Genomic DNA, 17,667 nt, shown 5'->3' on the forward strand with positions numbered 1-17,667 from the left:
GTCATTAATAATTTTCACACGACAATCGATAATCTCAACAGCAATAGGTTACAAACACAATGTGCGACTGTTATCGAGTTACGTAATTAAACTGATTATAACGTTTACTTTAAATTAATAGCTTGTAAATGTCATGTTACGAACAATCATAAGCTATTTACTCTCAAAATAAATTAACAACATCTACACTTAACAGCTTTTATCTCATAACAATGATATAATGTCATATTGTCTGAACTTCCTGTAACAAAACTAATATGAGTTGTTCTCGAAAACAAACTAATAAACGAAAATGGTGTTAAAAGGGTATGTCTCCAAAATTATAATCTTATCTTTGGATAATATGAAATTTGATTCTTTTACGAAAAGAAAAAATATCCGCTAGGGTGTCCCAAATGGAACCCGACTATGGGCGCGGTGTAGATTCCCATTAGCCTGATTAACAGTATTGATAAACTTCGGGAAAAATACACTACTATCTAAAATATAAAACGCCTCTCGCAGAAACAGACAGACCGCTGACCGCTTAGTAAGGTGAACAAACTCAGTCATACAGGGTTTGAATAAAAATCACACCACAGTGGGCTTATTTTTTGACGTGAAACAAGCTTTCGATTCAGTCGAGCATCATGGTCTCAAATAGAAACTGTCTCTATTCAATCTCCCGCCAACCTTAACAAGATAGATCTCAAGCTTCTTAGACAACAGAACAACCAAAGTCAAAATCAATATTGCAACATCTCACACCGTTTACCTCTCGGCAAGGTTCTGTACTCAGATATGTAGAATATATCATGTATGTTAATAACATTTCCTTCCCGAAGCTAACGTATATCAACGCCTCTCAATACGCTGACGATTTAACAGTATGGAGCAAGTTACATGAAGCCTGTTGGCGACTTCGAAAGTCCAAACCACCCTTAACAGCGTAACTGTCTAGTACTTGGCGAGTAGCACTAAACACAACCGAAACTCAAGCTATAATCTTCAAGCGAAAAATCACCCGGAAAAATAAATCCGTTCCAAAAATCAAACTTAAAATGCTGGACACATTCTCCCCCACCATTAAATTTCCAGGTATCACATTCAACAGAAAATTAATATAGACCGATCAATTTAAAAACATTCTCGCAACAGTCTTCAAACTGAAGAGAGACTTCAAGTCCTGCGTCCCATCGGGCGTATAGGAAATGTGACGTTTTGGAGGTACCCTTCCGTCGGCGGTTTCCGGTGCGAAAGGCATAGTTTGTGTAGGGTAGGCAATGTTGGTCTGGCGAAGCTTCCGCGAGGAGGTGCTTTCGGTCGGCGGCGCGTAGGTCGGTCAGGAAAGGAAAGGGACATGTGCACTAGAAAGAATAGTATAGAGGACAAGCAATTATTTGAATTTGTGTTTTTTTTTTTTTAGTTTTTCTAAAAAGGCAACCCCTCAGTCCTTATAAGGACTAGTAAAACTATGAGAATAAGAAAAAATAACAAGATAGTTACGAGATCAACAGGAGAAGCCATGCCAAATGAAGAGATAATAGAAATCCTGAACAAGGCAATTGAAGAAAAAGCCTCAGACAGTGAAAACTCGGACTCGGCACCGGACCAACAAACCAGCCAGCCGACTAAAGATGGAGAACATAACCCAGAAAAACGAAGACAAAGGAGGAAAAAGACTACGGTAAGTGAGGTTTTAAACAATTCTAATAGCTCTAAGAACCGCGAAACTAACGATACATCCACTAACATAGACAAGGCTAGAAACCAATAACACATCCCACCGTTTCAACCACACAAAACGCATTCCTCAGATTGTTAAACACTCAAGATTATATTTCCCAGGCATTTACTTTCAGGATATCAGACGACTTCTCAACGGAAGAGTTATGATAAAATGTACATAATCAGACGACTTCTCCCACATTTTGGCTCATTGGCCCAAATATGCCTTCGGAGTCAGAGCCACGATCCAGATATCTAAAAACAACACTACACAACCAACTGTAGTTCTCAAAGGTGTCGATTTTGACATCGAAGATAACGAAATCACGGAAGAACTTAAAATGCAAGGCTACGACATAACAAAAACCGAACGAATAATCTCATTTAAAAAGAAACACAAAAAAACTCCACTTGTCAAAGTAACCGTAAACACGAAAGGTGAACAAAACAAATTACTAAAAGACAGTTGCTTCCCATTATTTAAAAAACACACGATCGAACCAGAGAAACCACATCAAAAACCAATCCTACAATGTTACAAATGCCAAAAGTTTGGACACACTAATGTTAATTGTATGACCAATGACAGATATGTGAGATGTAAAGGACCGCACGAGGTAGCTCAGTGCCTCAATGAGCGCAACCAAATCATATGTGCAAACTGTCAGGGCTCTCATGCAGCCAGCTTCAAAGGTTGTCCCAAATACACACAGATCAGAAACAGAATTCTATTTAAAAATATGAACACCAACACTCAGCCCCTCAACACTCACTCAACAACTCATACCACAAAACAACCACTACTAGAAACTCCAACATTCTTACAGACCACAAACACAGCCACCCAACCTCAAACAACTCGCACATATGCCGAAGCTACACGCACAAAGACAACTCACACTTTCAACCCCACCGAATTCACTACAAACTTACTAGCCAAGCTAATTGAACTGAGTGAATTCCCCACTTTCGAACCAAAACACGAGTCCCTCAAGGCTCTCTGTAGTCTGGCCAAAAACTACTTCCACCTTCCCAACCTCAAACCACATCACTTATCACTTAAAATTTATGCAAGGGAAGTAGCACAACAAAATGATCAAACACATTAAAATTCTACACATCAACTGTCAAGGAAACGTCAAAGATAAAATAATAGAAATTTACAACATAAACAAACATGTAAACGTCAATATCGTCATAATGTCTGAAACACATTGCACAGAAAAACAAAACACTACAATCCCCGGATTCATTACATACAGTACACCTCACTCTGAAAACAGCATAGGCATAATCGTTTACTTTAGTATAGAAATATCACATCTCATCATGATAGAAGGTACTTTAAAATCAAACGTAAATGAAACAATTTTTTGCAACACACACTTTAAGCACCCAATTAAACAACTCTACATCTTCTGCAACACTTATGTAATAGATTCTTGGTGTCGAGAATCTTCTACAAACTTAGAGAACAGATGATACTTTGGCAATACACATCCAACAGAAAACGTTACCTTTGTAGGAAAAAACTATACGGAAACATTTCACTGGAATTTGTGTGAACTTATAGAGTCAGAATATGACTTAGACTAGTCTGAGTAAAAGTAATTTTATGTCAGGATTAAAATTGGTTTTCATCTTACCAATATTTACATTTCATTTGCATAACCTTTAGAAGTTCTTACATGAATATCAGAAGTATTTTTTTGCATAAAACGTTATATTTTTGTTATTTGATTTACCCTAACACTGAATAGGGTTCATTTAGTTAACTGACCTTGTAATTACCACACAAATTGCAAAATAAATATAAATTATCCTTTTTTTTTCTTTCTAGAATGATGCATAAAATTAGTTATCACAAACAGCCTCAGGCTTGTAACACTTTGCATCTTATTTTTTTTCATTTTATTATTTTACTGCTGTTTGAACTATATGTAACCAATAAACCCGTGTAACAAGCTAGAAATCACCTAGTCAGTATATACATATATATAGTTCAAATTATGGTGCAGAATAGCTTCTTGCTTGCATTCTTCTTGCATAAATTAATCAATATTTTTTTTCATTGATATTCCTGTATCCAAACAGTTTTCTATTTTTTACATTTTAGTCACTCTTATAACAACAAGTAAAAAATACAGAAGAAATGAAGTAATTTACTATTTGTGGATCTTGTACATTTTGCAGTCAAACTTGAAGTATCTTTAAAAGTTGACCATAATTTTTGATAGGACTGTTTTTAGTACTTTCCTGAATGTATATTTTAATATATTTTAAATAAAAGAGGGCGTTGGGTGTAGGTTAGACTTATTTATATCTGAGTAAAACAAGGTAATTGCTGGCTATAAAAAATATATTGTCTTAGCAGTATTTATAATAAAAGTTTTTAATCTGCATTAAAAGTATTAAAACTGAAGAGTTGAAATAGGGTTAAAAAGATTATCTGATTTGTGAAATTTGGAGCAAAAAAGTGTTATAAAGAAAAGTGAAGATTGACAATTAATTTAAATATTTCATTTTAATATTAAGAAATTAAAGCTTATGTTAAAATCTCATTTGTTAACCATTGTTTTCAATTAGCTACATGTAATTCCTGCTACCATTGTATAATACCATATGTACAGTATTGCCAAAGAAGGATTATGTGCTCCTTATGCTGAGGGTGAAACCTTATACATGATAGACTGATTTAGCATAAAGTATACACTTCTGGTTATGTAATTACCCTTCATGACAGAGATTGGAGATGAATTGTTTCTTTAAAACAATGTATTATAATGAAATCTTTTTGAAATTTCAAAGCTACAAATTTGTACAAATATTACACACACACACACATGTGCAAATAATAAAATATTCTAGATGGTCTTACTTCCTCACCAACAAAGCTCTCTCAATATTTTAGTTTACCCTCTAAGCATTGCTAAAACTTTTCTTTTTGCACGGCAGTCTTCTATACCCCAACAGTTTTGCACACCTTCAGAACATGAGGTGGTCATGTGACTACCCTTATCAATCCTACTGCACCATCTGTGCTAGAACAACTAGCTCACTCTATTATTCTAGCACAACTTACACTTTCTTGATCAGCATTCTACAGGATGGCCTGTAAGTCCCTACCCATCCATATATCTTATGTATCTGTGTGCTGTCCCTCATTCTCGCTGCACTCATGTACCGATGTATTTGTCACAATACGCTCTTCAAGTGTAAATGGGCTTACATCAGCCATATTTCTCTAAAAAAAAAGAAACAAATTTATAATACATGCGTAATTGAATATAACATAATAACATATGGATGGGTAGGGACTTATGGGCCACCCTGTAGTGTATAGATGTGTTTTTAATTTGTACATGTGACTACAAAATTTGGATTATGCTTAATCACAAATTTTTATCAGTTTTAACTTCCTGTGTTTAATTTCTGCTGTTTCTACTCATTTGTTTTAGAAATAATTCCATTTTCCAAATTCTAATTTTTCATATAAATATGAAATTTATTATGGCAGGTGATGAATCTCCATCCATAGTAGCCATGGTTTTGACACAATGTCCAGTTCTCAGGGTTGATGATGTCTGTTGGGGAAACACAGGCTTTGATTTTTGTAGAAAGGTTCTAACTACTGTGTGGAGATTTCTTTCTGTTATACTTTCCTACTTTTTATACCTTCATGTAATCTCCTGGGTAAGGTGTTGTTATTCTTACCAAAAGGTCTGTGGTAAGTTTTACTCCCTCCCAGTAGGTATATTCACATTTAGAAAGTCATTTTAGCTTTAGGATTGGTCTAATTTTCCCACTCTTTTAGTTTGCTTTTTCATGTTTCATATGTTCAGTATTTGGTAAGTTAGATTATTATAGTTCTTTTATCATCTCAGATACTTTAGTTTCAATTTGTTTTGTTTCACTTTTACATTGTTTTTGTTTAGTTTTCTATACATGTCCAAGTTATGCAGGATCATTGCTGTTTGGGTAATTATAACTTTGGCCACTTTTGTGGGTGTGTTGGCTCATTATTTGTACTTCCTTTCACTGTTTATGTTTCCAAGTTGCTTTTTCTTTACAACCAGTCGCATCTAATTTGTGAATGGATTTGAGTTTTAAAAATAATTATTATTAACTTCTTCTCATGTTCTTCAGGATAGGTTTTATTTTTGTGTTCTTGGTATTTTTTGAGTGGACTAACAAATTTGATGTTTATTTATCTTTTTCCTTCTCAGTTCATTTAGTGGTTTTGTACTTTAGGTATTGCTTATTATTTTTTGTTTTAAGTCCATTTTCATAGTTTATAGGTTTGTTATTTTTCTGGACAACTGTGGTCTGTTGAGTAAAGCAGATAAGGATTTTTGCCTATCCCTACTGACTCCTGGCTTCTATAATTAGGGTCTTTCTGTATAGGTAATTGCAGACACCCATAGCACTGTATCTGCTATGTCATTCCTCTGGACTCCCCAACATGTATTTTATTCCCTTTTCTTCTAGTGGAGTAGAGGAGTCCTTTCCACTTCCAGTTCTTGGAGTGGTGAACCAAGGAAGATTCCTCCTGAGTAGTTTTTGTACAATAAACTAAAATTGAATTTGTAGATTATGTGTACCCACTCAACAACAGGAGGGCAAGCATTGTTATTCTTACTGTGATACTGAACAATGATACACTGTAATATAACAATCAGGATCCAAGGAAACTTCCCCTGAACATTTTTGCTCAGGCTGACTGCACTTGTTGCTCACAAAATTCTTATGAAAAGTGTTTCCACAGGATATTTTCTGTCCAGATGGACTGCACTTGACATAATCTGTCTTAACCCAAGACACTTCCCCTGCATGTTTTTATACCAGCACTTGACCAGACCATATTTATACCAAAGGTGCTACCTCCTGGTTGTTACCAGGGGAGACCACTCTTGTTCATCAAATAGTTCTCATGCAAAGCACTTCCACTGGAAGAATTTTGCTTGGATGGACTGCACTTGGCATAATTCAACATATATTAAGGTGCTTTCCATGGATGCCTTTCCCTGTAGACCACAGTATTGTACATCTAAGGTGATTCTCTGGGCAGACTACACTTGTTGATCAAATAATTCTTATGCATGGTGCTTCCACTGGATGTTTTTTGCCTGGATGGATTGCACTTGGCATTATCTAACATATCCTAAGATGCTTTCTCTACATGTTTTTCCTGGTAGATTACTCTTGACCATAATATTTTATCTCGAAGGCAATTCCCCTGGGTGTTTTCTGCCTGAGCTTACTGCACTTGTTGATCTTGCAAACTCATGTAAAGTTCTTCCACTGGATGTTTTTGCCCAGATGTACTTCACTTGGCATTATTTGTTGTATTCCAAGGCACTTCCCCTGAACGTTTTCTGCCTGGGCAGACTGTACTTGGTCTGTTCACGTACCCTTCATGGTCCTTTACTCATAGCCTCTCTTGTACCTTTATGTTTCACTGTCATTATGTTTGGTACTTTGGTTTGCTGCATAAGTAGGATATGTATGCTGACAATGAGCTAGTTATGACAGGTCTCTTGATCACACTCATATATATATATGTATTTATATTTATATGTATCCTCATAACACAGCTGCACGTCAAAGGTATTTTCTCTGGCTGTTTAGCCTGGATGGACTGCAATTATTGCTCACAATATCTGATACAAAGCATTTTGACAAGATAAGCTGCACTTGTTGCTTACAGTATCTCATATGAGGTGTTTCAACTGGATAGATTGCACTTGTCATAATTCAGTGTAACCTGAAGATGTACAATTGGCACTTATATGAGTTGCTATCACTTACACATTAGATTTTTCAACTTTGTCATGGTATCCAAGTCTTGTTCTCCAACACTTATACTGATTTGGTACTGTATATCTTTCCCCAATGCAAGTGTTCTTTACCCAGTAAAGAACATACCCATTTGAGAAATAGTTCAAAACCACACAGATGTGACTTCTGTTTTTAATCTTGCACACCAGTTCTTTCAGTTTGGTTACTTTCTGCTTGAATTTGTTTCTTTGCATGTTCATCTGCCCCTCTAGTTTTTCAAAGTGAGGTGAGAAGAAGTGAGACCATTTCATAAGTTCACATTTTCTAATCCTGACAATGTATTTTGATACATACTTGCCTCACTTCAACCACTTCCTTCCCCAATGATTTGCCAGTGTTTCTAGTTTGAATATGACAGTTCTTGAGAGTGAGGATTATGCTAGAATAATAGACTGCATTAGTTGTGCTGGTACAGATGGTACAGTAGGATTGTTGGAAGGCAGTTGCATGATCAGTACATGTTTTAAAAGACTGATGAGCTAGGTGAAAAGTGTTTTTTTTTTGGCAATGTTTAGAGAGCAAATCAAGATTGAAACAGCTTTGAGGTGAGAAGAGGTAAATACCTGTCTGAAATACAGTTTCAGTATAAAAATGTTAACTTTTATTTGGACAAGTTATACAATTCATAAAAATAATTCTGAAGTTTGAAACTATTTCATCTGGTAGTTATTTTTTTGCAATAAAATAAGACAAACCATTAAATAAATGTATTCAGGTTTCACAGTTTACTATGTTAGAATTGTGCTTAAAATTCTATAATTAAAATAAAAATATACAGAAAACCTACTTGTACATTTAAAAACTGAATTACTAAGTTTGGGGATTAGGTGCAGTTTCAAACCTTGAACATGGACCAGAAATAACTTTTAGTAACATTCAATTATCTGTAAAATATGTATGCATTAACTTGATATTATTGTAAGTATAATTAAATTAGAAACTGATCAGGATATCACGAGAAATTGGTATAGAATTAATATTAACTTATGATCAAAGCAAGTCTTTTACATAGATAAGAAATAAAAACATTCCTAGTTATGAGCACAGGTAACTAAATATAGTGTTCAGACCATATTACTTTTATGATTAAAATGTAGTTTCATCAGTTGCTCACTCTCTCACTGTTTTTTTGGTCAAGGTCTAAATCTGAGCTTAGTAATTCAGTGCAGACACACTGTGTAGGTTAAATATCAATACATCTGTTTTTACTTTTTGTTATTTCTATTTAACTGTCAGAAATGCATTATGTTTACTTTTGTTTATATCCTTCTGTGAATTTGGTAGAAAGTTGATTAAATATTTTTTGTATTCAATAAATACAACTATGCATTTACAAAAATTAAAAACACTATTTGATGTGTGCCAATCAATGAATTAAACTCACACTGCTTCATTTTTTTCACCATTTATTTTGCAATAATGAAGATTTATAACAAGATATTCAATGAAAAATATACATTTCACAACAAAATTCCTAAAGATAGAAAAATTATTGCTCTTTAAAAATCACATTTACTCCTGTTATATCTTGTTTTCCTTAAAACATTTTATCAATCTTACACAATTTTTGTTTTTAAGGTAACTTTAGCATTTCAATTCCAGAAACACTATATTATTCACTGCATTGAGCAATAAATTGCTTAAACCAAACTTGGTAACTTGCTTTGAACAAAATGACAAATGTAAAACATCAGGTTCAATAGAATGTTTTTTTTTTAACTATTAACAAAAAATGTTCAGCTGTAGGTTGGTAAGTAATAAATAAATGAAGAGCAGACATCTACTAGTGGTACAGATCATACCTGTGGTAAAGCATTAGCACTTTGTAAAACAATCTTGAAGTTATCTTTAAGAAGAATCTGGGAGACACAAGTCACTGCCAATGTTCAGTTACACACACTACAGTTAAGTTTCAGACATTGTAACTTTATAGGATTTCTACTTATTATGCATTGGTTATTCCACATCTAATTCTTGGAGATCTTCATCAAATAGGTTTTCATTGATTGGAACAGCTTCTCCATCTACTGTAGCAGCAACATGATCTTCTCAACCAGCTGCTTCCCCTCCTCTCCGACAAATTTATTTAATGAAACAATCATAATGAACACCATGTTAGTACAAAATACCACTAACAACAATACCAACAATTACTGATATAATTATCTATATGATATTTAATCAACACAATCTGTCCTGATTTTTCTCAATACATTTTAAAACATTGACAATAACTGACAAAGCAAATATATAATTTTTACATATATCAATACATTTATAATTCTTATTAGCTTATAAGCTTCATTCAGGCTTTTTAGTATCTGTAAATAAATTTGCAAACTACCTTTCACAGACAGACCTTTCTTTTAACATTTTCAATGTCAATTTTTTCTAAAAATGAAATATTTGTGGTTTCATTAAATAAGACAACATCTTTTTTTAAATTAATAAGCATTAAATACAAAATTATTATCAGTTAAGAATAATGGTTTTTAACAATATCTCACTTTAACAGCTAATTTATATTATGTTCCAACTTCATATTATTATAACATATACATTTTAAAATTTTGTCAACAATTCTCTTATTAAAATAGATACTTCATATTAAACCTTAACTATAACGTTCCCACTTCAACAGACACTTGAATTAAATTTAAGGTTCAACTCCCTACTATAACAGTTACTTTCTTAATGTAATACATACTCAGTACATCTCCTTACCATATAGGTTTGCTTTTCTTCTGTTCACTTCATGAAGATTAATTAACAATGTTAATCCTACATTTGCTTGCAGGATAAGGGTCTCAGCTGTTAGTTCCAGATATGAATCACAGTTCTGCAACTGCAAAGAAAGTTTACAAAGATTAAATTTTTATATGTTCCAATGCCCTCAAATTTTATGATAAATACATCTGATCTACATTAGCATTGACATAGACAAAATTTAAAAGTAACATTTATATAAGAAATATAATTGAAGAATTAATATAACAGAGCTAGCACTAGTGGGAGGGAGCTAAAATAGTTCTCCAACCCCAAAGCTACTATTGTCCACAAATTTAGTTTTACCATAATTTCAGATTTAATCCCAGCATATGTCTCACTGCCCCCCTTTCCAGTTAAGAAAAATCTGGAACTGGGACGGATTCTTCATAAGTAATTAACTTTTCTAGAACTTGACTTAAAACTTCACATTCAATGAAGAAAGTTCACCATTTACAATGCTTGTAAACTGACTCATTAGACACCTAATGTCCTTTCTTTAATACAATATCCATAGGCAGTTTTGTTCATTATTTCATTCACTTTTTATAAAATATTTTAAATGAGGTATTTATTTCATGTTTTTAACCATGAAAGCAAATTAATATGTATTTTTTAAACTTTTGGTTTGAGTTTAAATGTGTATTTTTATTTCCTCCAAAACTATAAAAGAATTTTAAAATCAATTTTCAATTTCCCAGCTACAAAAAGACACAAAACTGTTTACTGATGTGTCAACACTAACAACCAAGTTTGCTGGTATTAATCAAAAAAGAGAGAGATGAATATTATGTCTTTTTTTGTATAAAGAGAATTCTTCCAACATCCTTGTGATACCACAGCCTGTAATGTGGAGACAGAAATAAAAATATATAAATGTTTCACTGTACAACTTTTTTTTTTCTGTTTGAAGAAACAAATTATGATATCAAATGATATTGATGAACTGGATAAAACACATACTGTTTAATTAAGCAACATTCCTTAATAACATTTCCAAAAAAATCCTTAAGAGATAAAATAGCATACAAACAAGGCCTCATGCTTTGATAATAGATGAAATATTAATACACGAGGACTATCTGCGCTAGCCGTCTCTAATTCAGCAGTGTAATACTAGAAGGAAAGCAGTTAGACATCACCTCTCACCGCCAACTCTTGGGCTACTATTTTACTAACGAATAGTGGGACTGACTGTCACATTATAACGTCTCCACAGATGAAAGGGGCGAGCATGTTTGGTGTGACGAGAGCCTCGACCCTCAGATTACGAATCTAGCACCCTAACCAACTGGCCAAGCTGAGCCACATTACTAAGTGTTGTCTCAATAAATTTGTCAAGCTGCTACTAACAATAAAGGTATGTTGTACACAAAACAAATAAATATTTTAATAAAATATAGGAAACATTTTTCTGAATTTCCAAAGCCTTACAAATTCAATTTGAATTTAAAATAAAATTCAATTCTCTCACTCCAATATTATGATTTTATTGCCTAACTTTTACAACGTTTGTTTAGTCAGTATATCCTCTTGTACTTTATAACGCACACTTACATGATACAGCTACTACCGTGTTTCTCCGAAAGTGAGACAGGGCTTATATTTTCAAAAATATGACACTAGGGCTTCACTTTCCAAAATATGACACTAGGGCTTATTTTCGGGGATGTCTTATTTTGATATATTAAATAAATGAAGTTACAAAGTAAAACTATTAAACTAACCATTTAAAATAAACTATTAAACTAACCATTTAAAATAAACTATTAAACTAACTGATTAATACGTAAACAAACTAACTAACTAACTATTAAACTAATTTATAAATTAATTTTTTTTATTTCTTTCCTCTTCCTGCCACTCTGAACTAGGGCTTATTTTAAGGGTAGGGCTTATATTAAAACTATCCCCAAAAATCACACTAGGTCTTATTTTATGGGTAGGTCTTATTATCGGAGAAACACGGTAGTAACAAAAGTTACCTGAACCCTAATTTATTTTTTATTTAAATTTTGTTAACAGAAAGATTAATGTAGTTCTCGACTGTTAATTTTAAATTAAATACAGAAGTCACTAACAATAACATATAATGTCGAAAAACAATAAATTTCACTGATCTTCTAACAAACCTTTTTAATGAGGGAAACATTCACTAAATACTATAACCATTAACTCATCAAAAGAACTGAAACAAATTGTCTAGTGTCTTTATGCGGTCCGACGTCGGAATTTGATCCACGTTAGGATCAAAGGGGGTGTAAACCTCGTCCTCCATATCAAGAGATGGTGTTATTCTATTCATATCTAAACTTATTCCAAGGTAACACCCCGTTACCATGTTATTTTACGTATTGTATATTAAATATTGTCCATTGTGCAAAATGTTTAATTCAACATATCCTTTTCAGGCCATGTTCATTTTATAGAATTATATCAACATATATATTTGCACTGAGCTTCGTTAATGTATAATTGCATTTTTCGGTCCCGTGTGCTCATAGTACAGTTACACTTTGCAGTCGAACATACACGCATATAATCCTATTTTGACAAATAAAACCTTTCAAAATAGAACTATGTTTGTGTCTAGAAATCAGTTAACCTAGCACTATTTGGCCTGTAAGTATCGTATTAATGATGAATGATATTTAGAGGGGTGGAGTTCTTAGGGCTAGGTGTTTTATATATTATATAGCCTTTCAATTTGCTCATCACTTCATTTTTATTTGTATTTTTTGTATAATGATGAAGCGAGTTATCTATAAGTCTGTCTGGTAGAGTCGGCATATTGGAATATTTATGGAGAAACATTGAATTTTGAGCATGAGACTCGCTGTGCTTTTGATGAAATATATTTTTGCATTTGCCGTAATTTATTGACGTAAGTTATGCATGAATAACTCACATGCACGTTCTGCAGGCTTATTCTGTGACTGAACTTGTGCATATTTTTAAAGTGGTTTCTGGTGAAGCTCCTTGGTTGTTGCCTGTCAGGATCTTAAAGTAGCTCCCTCATTTTCAGATTCTGGTTTCAATGCTGTTTATCTAAGTTAATTTCGAGTTGAATGTAATACGTAAGAATTTTGCTGATTTTGCAACTTGCGAGAGAATCCCATCCAGATATAACTCTGGTATTATTGTTCTTGTTTTATGTGATTTTATGGGAGGGTTTTTCTAGTGTTATGTTTATCACAAATTACGAACCTGTAAAAATACTTGTACAGTTGAAAATTATCTTATGTAAATAAGTTCAAGTGAGTAATGTAATGGATTTAATATTATACATTTATTTTAATATGGATGTTTGATTTAGTTAGCTATATGTTTAGAAATGCATGCAACTTATATTGTTAAATATGTGATGCAAAGTCCTGCCTGTTCACTTAATTTGTAGAAGATTCTAGAGTGTAAGAATCAACAATATATGTTTTACACTGTTGCCAACTGAACTTTTAAGATTCTCGCTTAACGTTTATAAAGCGACACGCGGAGAGTCTTGTTTCTTTGGTTTTTTTTTTAGAAATTTGCACAAAGCTACTCGAGGGCTATCTGTCCCTAAATTAGTAGTGTAAGACTAGAGCTTTCCCTCTAGGGAAAGCAGCTAGTCATCACCACCCACCGTCAACTCTTGGGCTACTCTTTTACCAACGAATAGTGGGATTGATCGTAACATTTTAACGCCCCTACGGCTGAAAGGGTGAACATGTTTAGCGCGACCCTCAGATTACGAGTCGCACGCCTTAACATGCTTGGCCGTGCCGGGCCATCGCGGAGAGTCAGTTTACTATTATTGGATTAATACGGTTGGTATACTATAAGCATCGGTAGCTATAATTGTGATTAACACTTATTATTTGGGAAAATGCGGATACTTGACCAGGAACCTTTACAGATTTTGAACATTACAAACCGCTCAACTTTAGAGAATTAACTTCAGAAGTTAATATTTTTACGAAAACAATGCCTATCTTCGTCACACGTGTGAGAAGCGAGAGACAGCTTACCCGTTAAGTGAAGTGTACCGATATCAACATATTTAATTCGTTCTCGTGAACCGTTGATAAAATATTCATTTTCAGACCAGATGGAAGATTCAGTATTGTTTGTAAAACTTTTGTGAATAAATCATTATTTGTAATAACAATATTACAAATTGAGGTTTAAATTTCGAAAAGTTACACGAGCGTCTTGCTAGACCTTCTTCATCACTCCAATGTCAACTCGTCATTTTACCAACGAATGGTTTGACTGTAACATTATAACGTCCCCACAGTTAGAGGGAGACATGTTTACCAAACCCGCCACCCTCAGATTAGAGTCGACCACCTGGCATGCCAGCCCATTTGAAATTGGTTTGTACATTAAAATACACTTGTTGAAAGAAAATTTTATGTAAATCTTGTTGGCAAACATAATAAATCTGATACATATCAATTTTCAATTAACTTCTAAATTAAAATTTCCAGGTTTGAAATCGGTATTAGAAATGTTTGAAATAAATTATAATACGTAACAGTAAATATTACAAAATATATTTCAGATTATGAAATTCCAGAGTTGATAAATAAATGTTTTACTAGAACATTCTTCATTTTGGATTTTTGTTTAAGTTGTTGTATAAGGCATTACATGCTAAAATTGAGTTTTGTTTCTTTGTTTGTATTTGAGTTTTTCTAAATGTTATAATTTCTGATGTATTTGACTTATGTTGTGTTTCAAAAACGTGTAAGGTGACTATATTTAAATGTTCTTTCAATCTGGTTTCCATTTTTGTTGTTGTAATATGGATAATTATGGCAGTTATCTATTGTATTTTATAAATAATGTTAGGTGTAGAATGTTTTTCAGTGTAGTTTTGATATACTATAAAAATATGTTTTGTGCCAAACTTTGAATAAATTTGAATAATTGTGTCATATTTCAGACTAATTTTTGCCAAATGTTGGTTATTTGTTTGTCGGGAATATATGGTATGAGCAGTATATGTTTCATGATTTTAACCATATAAAAGTGAGGTTTATACTTTTGAAATTCACACAAAGCTACTCGAGGGCTATCTGTGCTGGCCATCCCTAATTAAGCAGTGTGAGACTAGAGGGAAGGCAGCTAGTCATCACCACCCACCGCCAACTCTTGGACTACTCTTTTACCAACGAATAGTGAGATTGACCGTCATATTATAACGCCCCCACGGCTGGGGGGGCGAGCATGTTTGGCGCGACTCGGGCGCGAACCCGCGACCCTCGGATTACGAGTCGCACGCCTTAACGCGCTTGGCCATGCCGGGCCAACAAGGGTTTAATAAAGAGCTTCTACGTTTTCCACATTTGGTGGGAACATCCCACATTCAAGGTTAATCTCCCTTACTCCCGTTGATTGGTGAACTTTTCCAACACCTTAAATCATAAAATCTACACCTTTAATAGTTTTAGAAAATCCCTGTAATACTGTAGAATAGATATGACATTTATGTTCAACAAAATTCGAAGGTCAGATATTTGTCTGTGGTTTTATGTGAAAATTTATAATGGTGTCAACTACACAAAATGCCACCACAATGTATGATTGTACCCATATTTTGCTATAGAAGTCTTCAGATAGCCACTACTCATCCAGGAGAGCTTTTCACCTTTAGCACGCCTATCTGTGGCTTTAACATAGGTATATATCTCTAGCTTGAAAGTTTGTAAGAAGAGGAAACTGATTTATTATTCAGATATAGCAAACAGTTAACAAACAGAGATTATTACAAGTGACTCTTGAACTATATTAAACAGCCGCATGTATTTGTGACACTTTATTCTGACACTCAAGCATTTTCATTTTAAAAATAACCACGTGATTTTTAGTTATCTTGCAAATTTATTCTTATTGGCGAATCGGACAGTAGCTGTTGATGAACTCGCCCATGATCTTCACTGCCCATTGACCAGTTCATCTAACAGGCACCAGCCACTGTTTCTTGAGTTAGGAACTCAAATATTTGTCATATTTGAGACAAAGTTTAACCTGACACAGTAGAACTTATGTAGACTTCACCTGGACTTGAATTAGACTTATGTTTAATTGTGTGAATTTTAAAGGAACTTACAATATCAGAGTTAATTTGATTTTGGTAACCTACTGAAACACGTAGAAGCATTTAGATTTTACAATTTCAGGTGTTAACATATCCACAACACTACATAATACGATTTATGTGTATTATGTTCACCATTGAAAATTGAATACTGGATTTCAGTGTCATCTGTACGTAAATTTACCAGTGGCAAATCAATGGACTCCATTTTGTTCTCCTTCAGTTATCTAACCCACCACTCAGACGACATGAAGGGACACTGGCGAGTTTTTGTGTTAAATAAACTAATTATGTTTTAAACTACACTTGTTTTTGTTTTACTTTATTGTTCATGATCCTTTAACTATTTTCTAAACCATTCTGAAGCTGCATTATATTGGAACCTTTCGTTTTTCCGTTAGACATCAGTTAATCTGTGGTCTAAACACATATCGCTCTTATTATTGAGAGAAAAAGGTGAGAAATCTTGTATTAGATCTGAAGTTTAACAATATCTTTCTTTTCAAAAATTACCTAGATCAAAAAATAAAATTTGTTTTTAAGATGTGTTCCTATAAAGCTTAGACCAGTACTGCATGCCATTTCATAAGCGACAGCAGCAATATTGTCAGTATTAAACTGGTTTCAGATGTGGTGATATTTTGTATAACAAGATACTATATCTTTGATGAGAAAAGTTTTGTGAATTCGGTTTTGCGATCCTAAGACATATGAAGTTAATTTGTAGATATCTAAGTAAACCTGTTAAAATTTAATGAACATTTAGTAGTGTAATTAATCTTGAGAGTAAGAGTCTATCATATACATCGATTTGTGTATTTGTTTGCGTTTTGTTCATAGCAACGCCACATCGACGATCTGTGTTCACCGAGGGGAATCCAACCCCTGATTTTAGTTGTAACTCCGAAGATTCACCGCTGTCCCACATCGATCTGTGCACCCTTCGTGGTTTTCCACTGATATTACTATACTCTTCAAAAAAAAAAAAAGAAACGCAAAAGGGATATTTTTTTATTTTAAAGAGAAATATATGTAATAACGTTACAAGCTTAGAGTATGTGATGTTACACGTGTTAAGGCACTGGTTGTCAGACCAAAATGACAATAAAAGTTGTGCACTTTGAAAACGGAGGAAAACATCGGATTTTTCGCCAAAACGCATTCGTGTCCAATAAATTTGTTTGAGAGATCTGCATGTTCTGCAAGTGCTACATGTGCAAAATCCCTATAAAAGTGACGGGTTCTCGGTTTCCATAGCTCACCGTTAAGTCACC

The 17,667-nt window shown here is 33.6% G+C and overlaps 1 long non-coding RNA gene across 2 annotated transcripts; it reads right to left on the reverse strand.

The window, feature by feature from the left end:
- Positions 1–8,030: 8,030 nt before the first annotated feature.
- LOC143251489 (uncharacterized) lies at positions 8,031–11,918 on the reverse strand. 2 transcript variants are annotated; one of them, XR_013028590.1, is made up of 3 exons: positions 11,869–11,918; positions 10,270–10,390; positions 8,031–9,614 (listed from the first exon to the last, which is right to left on the reverse strand). It is a non-coding gene; the product is annotated as an uncharacterized LOC143251489 (long non-coding RNA). The 2 variants fall into 2 exon arrangements; XR_013028591.1 differs by lacking the exon at positions 11,869–11,918 and adding an exon at positions 11,454–11,620.
- Between the last annotated feature and the right edge of the window lie 5,749 nt (positions 11,919–17,667).

The sequence above is a fragment of the Tachypleus tridentatus genome, chromosome 6, assembly GCF_004210375.1.
Source record: "Tachypleus tridentatus isolate NWPU-2018 chromosome 6, ASM421037v1, whole genome shotgun sequence".
Lineage (NCBI taxonomy): Eukaryota > Metazoa > Arthropoda > Merostomata > Xiphosura > Limulidae > Tachypleus > Tachypleus tridentatus.